Source organism: Triticum aestivum, chromosome 5B, assembly GCF_018294505.1.
Source record: "Triticum aestivum cultivar Chinese Spring chromosome 5B, IWGSC CS RefSeq v2.1, whole genome shotgun sequence".
NCBI classification, from domain to species: domain Eukaryota; kingdom Viridiplantae; phylum Streptophyta; class Magnoliopsida; order Poales; family Poaceae; genus Triticum; species Triticum aestivum.
In genome coordinates this window covers 557312220-557318800 of record NC_057807.1, presented here as the reverse complement: position 1 = coordinate 557318800, position 6581 = coordinate 557312220, and positions in this window count along the sequence as shown.

Below are 6581 nucleotides of genomic sequence, written 5' to 3'. Positions count from 1 at the left end.
ACAACGTTACCTACCCAGCCGAGCACGGTTCAGTTCCCTCGGTTGCCGCTCGTCAAGGTCACCCGTCAACTGCATTGCCTAGTACTACTACTACTACTACTACACTGGGATGAGCACATAATTGAGCCCGTTTGTTCGTGCCTAGTACTTGAGTTAATATATCAGGCAATGCACTGGTACGGAGGGATTATCCTTTTACTCTGCATACATAACTTGTCTGAAGTCTAACTAAGCAAATTTTTTGACCAAATCCTTTCTTAAGAAATACAACAGGACAGATGTACGGCTTGAAAAATTATTGCATGATGCAGGTTATGATATTGTTTTGAATCCTGAATCTTAAATTTCAGAAAATCGAAAAGTGAGCATAAATTCTTGAAACTGAGCATGGTCACGTGATATGGCACAAATATTACTTCGTAAGTTTTTTCTTCAATTTGAGACAAGCTGCTTATGACAAGTTGCACAAATGAAGAGCCAAGGTATTTTGGAACAAAGACCTGTCACGTTAAGGCGAACGCTTTCACTATTGAAACCGTGGGCATTTACGTGCCGCCATGAGTCCCTGCTTCTCATCAGCAGGTGTCGTCCGAGCAAGCGTGGGAGTTGACGGGAGGCGTGCAAGCAGACCGCTGCGCCAGCTGTCAGGGAGGCGTGCGAGCAAACCGCTGTGCAGGCTCACCAGGAGGCGAGCCCTTTAACCAGGCTCCACCGCCCACCGTCGTCCCAACTGCTCCCACTTTTTTAATGTTGCCGGCGCCGCAGTTTAAAATCAACCCCGAACTACCCAGTATCGCTACAATCTTCTCTCTTCCTGTCCGATTCTCCTATCGTCTACCTCCAACTAGCCTGACCTAAACGTATGCCATGCCGCGCACGATGGTCTGCCCTTAGTGTTCCAGTTTCCTGAACATAAGGCGCTTTGGGACGAGCTTGAACTGGACTTGCGGGAAGACGCCGCGCCTGTCCCCGCTCCCGTTCTAGCTCCCGTCACCCCGACTGCGCCAGCGCCCATCCCCGTGGCATTGATGGGCTGGGAGCCGCACATTGTTGCCGAGCTTGATCCCACGGGGTTCCACGAGATCCCCATCGACTTTCACGTGTCCGTGCACCTGCCAACGCATGCACCTGCGCGTGCACTGACGCGCACGCCCATGCCGGTGCCTGTGCACCTGCCAGCGCATGCGCCTACGCGTGCACTAACATGTGCGCCCGTGTCGGTGCCCGTGCACACAAATGTCTCCGCCGCACCGTTGACAGCGCATGTCCCCGCGCGGGTGCCTGTGCCCATCAGCGGCATGGATTGTAGCGACCAGACCTCAAACAGTCTGATCTCTGTGCATCAGTGTCATCCCTGGATTAGTAATGCTAACACGCACAATACTCGAAGGATTTATAACAGAGTGGCAATCACACACTTATTACATCGAATGTCTCAAAAGAGAGCTTATTACAATAAATATGGCTTAAGGCCATCTAATAACGATAACAGCGGAAGGCTTGGAAGATAAGTGAGTCCATCAACTCCAACAGCATCACTGAGTATAGAACCACGATCCTAAGGCATCTTACTCGTCGTCTGAAAAATCTGCAACATGAATGTTGCAGCCCGAAAACGGGTCAGGACATGGAATATGCTGGCAATGTAATACATAGAGAGTAATGAAAGAATAAAGCTATACTACATGCATATATGGCTGGTGGAAAGCTCTATGGTTACAGTTTTGCATAAAGCCAATTTTTCCCTACGGCAAAGGAATAAATTTTATTTAACTATCATGGTGGTTGTTAAACATTGAGAACGGTTGACAGCATTCTCAATCCCAATTAAGTAACATCATCATTAAACAAACCCAACAGTATTAATTAGAGTAACGTGATGAGATTCAGATGATAATCCAAGTACTAGATACTCAAAACGTCCATAACTGGGGACACGGCTAATCATGATTAGTTTATACACTCTGCAGAGGTTTGCGCACTTTTCCCCACATGACTCGATCTCCTCCGTTGGTTTTCTCGCACTACATGGTGTTTGAGAAACGGATGAACGAGACATAGTCTTTCAGAAGCGCTAGCACCTTACGATGGGTAGACTTGTACACCTACTTTCCCCTACATCTGCTACTCTACCACTGTAAGAGTTCGCACGACTTAACCAACTATGCTAGAGCCCATAATAGCATGTGGCTGCTCACGGAAGTTTCTAGCATGAATAATCTTATGACCCCTTTGAGCCTGGGTGGCGGTCCAAAAACAAACAGGCAATCCTGGAATACCCAGGTACCTCAATCCACCCAGATGTGTATTAAAGTTGCCACCTTAAATAAATCATTAATTAACAATCTCACATCTGTCATGGAAATTCACTCACCCAATCCACATCTACTAGCACAGCATGGCATAATAAGCAAACGTAGAAGTAACTCACAAAGGTTTCATAATAAAACAGGTAATAGGTACCACCTCATCTACTTCCCAAAACCCACATATTAATCAAATCCTAATCATGCAATTGTTTGAGGATTGATCTAATGCATAAAAACTGGGTAATAAAGAAGTTGATCAAAGTGTTACTTGCCTTGCTGATGATCCGCGAAACCTAGGGATTCAAAGTAGCAAGAGGCGCAATCTGGGTACTCTATCGCAAGCAAACAAACAAACAAGCATACAATAAGTACTCGTCTAATGCATGGGTAAAACTCAAATAAGTGATCTAACCAGAAAGCTCAACTTAAGAACTTTGGTTTGCAAAAAGAATCAAATCAAACAAAGAAACAAAACTCAAACGGCGAAAGAAACAAGTTTCGTTTACTAATCTGAACCTAAGTCAAATTTTACAGAAGCAAAAACGTGTTTGAGTTGATTATTCAGAAAGAGGGTTTCAGGACAAAACTCTAGGCGCTTGAATCGCCTGATTCCGATAACCGAGCGAAAAGATATACTAAAACGAAAATCGGATCAGAAATCTCAAGCAGAAAAATCACGGAATAAATCCGAGAAAAAGAAAAATGACGAACAGTTTAATGAACGAACGTTCGTTAACTGGATCTAAACAAAAAACGTGTTTGTTAAAACGAACGAACGAGCGAACGCTCGCTACAACAACAACAACAACAACAAAGCCTTTAGTCCCAAGCAAGTTGGGGTAGGCTAGAGGTGAAACCGATAAGATCTCGCAACCAACTCATGGCTCTGGCACATGGATAGCAAGCTTCCATGCACCCCTGTCCATAGCTAGCTCTTCGGTGATACCCCAATCCTTCGGGTCTCTCTTAACGGACTCCTCCCATGTCAAATTCGGTCTACCCCGCCCTCTCTTGACATTCTCCGCACGCTTTAGCCATCCGCTATGCACTGGAGCTTCTGGAGGCCTGCGCTGGATATGCCCAAACCATCTCAGACGATGTTGGACAAGCTTCTCTTCAAATGGTGCTACCCCAACTCTATCTCGTATATCATCATTCCGGACTCGATCCTTCCTCGTGTGGCCACACATCCATCTCAACATACGCATCTCCGCCACACCTAACTGTTGAACATGTCGCCTTTTAGTCGGCCAACACTCAGCGCCATACAACATTTCGGGTCGAACCGCCGTCCTGTAGAACTTGCCTTTTAGCTTTTGTGGCACTCTCTTGTCACAGAGAATGCCAGAAGCTTGGCGCCACTTCATCCATCCGGCTTTGATCCGATGGTTCACATCTTCATCAATACCCCCATCCTCCTGCAGCATTGACCCCAAATACCGAAAGGTGTCCTTCCGAGGTACCACCTGACCATCAAGGCTAACCTCCTCCTCCTCACACCTAGTAGTACTGAAACCGCACATCATGTACTCGGTTTTAGTCCTACTAAGCCTAAACCCTTTCGATTCCAAGGTTTGTCTCCATAACTCTAACTTCCTATTTACCCCCGCCCGACTATCGTCAACTAGCACCACATCATCCGCAAAGAGCATACACCATGGGATATCTCCTTGTATATCCCTTCTGACCTCATCCATCACCAATGCAAAAAGATAAGGGCTCAAAGCTGACCCCTGATGCAGTCCTATCTTAATCGGGAAGTCATCAGTGTCGACATCACTTGTTCGAACACTTGTCACAACATTATCGTACATGTCCTTGATGAGGGTAATGTACTTTGCTGGGACTTTGTATTTCTCCAAGGCCCACCACATGACATTCCGCGGTATCTTATCATAGGCCTTCTCCAAGTCAATGAACACCATATGCAAGTCCTTCTTTTGCTCCCTATATCTCTCCATAAGTTGTCGTACCAAGAAAATGGCTTCCATGGTCGACCTCCCAGGCATGAAACCAAACTGGTTTTTGGTCACGCTTGACATTCTTCTTAAGCGGTGCTCAATGACTCTCTCCCATAGCTTCATTGTGTGGCTCATCAGCTTAATTCCATGGTAATTAGTACAACTCTGAACATCCCCCTTGTTCTTGAAGATTGGTACTAATATACTCCGTCTCCATTCTTCTGGCATCTTGTTTGCCCGAAAAATGAGATTGAAAAGCCTGGTTAGCCATACTATCGCTATGTCCCCGAGACCTTTCCACACCTCAATGGGGATACAATCTGGGCCCATCGCCTTGCCTCCCTTCATCCTTTTTAAAGCCTCCTTGACCTCAGACTCCTGGATTCGATGCACAAAACGCATGCTGGTCTCATCAAAAGAGTCGTCCAGTTCAATTGTAGAGCTTTCATTCTCCCCATTGAACAGCTTGTCAAAGTACTCCCGCCATCTATGCTTAATCTCCTCGTCCTTCACCAAGAGTTGGCCTGCTCCGTCCTTGATGCATTTGACTTGGCCAATATCCCTCGTCTTCCTCTCTCGGATCTTGGCCATCTTATAGATGTCCCTTTCGCCTTCCTTCGTGCCTAACCGTTGGTAGAGGTCCTCATACGCCCGACCCCTTGCTTCACCAACAGCTCGCTTTGCGGCCTTCTTCGCCATCTTGTACTTCTCTATGTTGTGTGCACTCCTATCCAGGTATAGGCGTCTAAAGCAATCTTTCTTCTCTTTAATCGCCTTCTGGACATCATCATTCCACCACCAGGTATCCTTATCTTCGCTTCTCCTTCCCCTGGACACTCCAAACTCCTCTGAGGCCACCTTACGAATGCAAGTCGCCATCTTCATCCACACATTGTCCGCATCCCCTCCTTCCTCCCAAGGGCCCTCCTTAATGACCCTCTCCTTGAACGCCTGAGCTACCTCCCCCTTGAGCTTCCACCACTTCGTTCTAGCGACTTTAGCCCGCTTATCCCGCTGGACACGAATCCGAAAGCGGAAGTCAACAACCACCAGCGTATGCTGGGGTACAACACTCTCTCCAGGTATCACCTTACAGTCTAGGCACGCACGCCTGTGTTCCCTTCTCGAGGGGATGAAATCAATCTGGCTAGAGTGTTGGCCACTACTAAAAGTCACCAGATGTGATTCTCTCTTTCTAAAGAGGGTGTTGGCTACAATCATGTTGTAGGCTAGAGCAAAGCTTAAGACATCTTCTCCTTCTTGATTCCTGATGCCATAGCCAAAGCCCCCATGCGCCCATTCAAAACCTGTGTTAGATGTACCCACGTGGCCATTGAGGTCTCCTCCTATGAAGAGCTTTTCACCAATCGGTACACTCCTAACCATGTCTTCCAGGCCTTCCCAGAACTCCCTCTTGGTGTTCTCATTGTGGCCTACTTGCGGGGCATACGCGCTGATAACATTGAGAACCAAGTCCTCAACTACCAGCTTGACCAGGATAATCCGGTCCCCACGTCTCTTGACGTCTACCACTCCATACTTGAGGCTCTTGTTGATCAAGATGCCTACGCCATTTCTGTTTGCAGCCGTCCCCGTGTACCATAGCTTGAAGCCGGTATCCTCCACCTCCTTCGCCTTCTGTCCTCTCCATTTGGTTTCTTGGACGCAAAGGATATCAACACCTCTCCTCACCGCTGCATCAACTAGCTCCCGAAGCTTCCCTGTCAGAGAACCTACGTTCCAGCTACCTAAGCGAATCCTCCTAGGCTCGGCTAGCTTCCTTACCCTTCGCACTCGTCGAGTCAAATGCGAAGATCCTTGCTCATTTTCCACTACATCCGGGCGCCGATGTAGCGTGCCACTAAGGATGCGATGACCCGATCCTCGCTCACTTGCCACTGTATCCGGATCAAGATACGGCGCGCCACCTGGGGGCTGACGGCCCGGCCCTTGCCCATTTTCCACCACACTCGGGTTCCGATGTGGCGCGTCGCTGAGAGGGTTACGCCCCAACGAAAATCTTTTGGGTTTCATCTCCATAAGAGTGGCTGAGTTTTTACGTTGGCTCGCCAAGCCTATCACAACCCTCCTCCTTTACCCGGGCTTGGGACCGGCTATGTTGAGACAACATAGGCGGAGTTGAGCGAACGCTCGCTAATTAACCTAAATCGAAAAAAACCGATCTAATAAAAAAACAAAACATAAAAAAAAACGAACGAAAACCGGCGAAAAACCAAGCGTTTTTTTAGGAAAAACCGGCGGCGGTTGGCGGCGGCGTCAGCGGCGGGCGGGGCTCGGGGCGGCGGCGTCG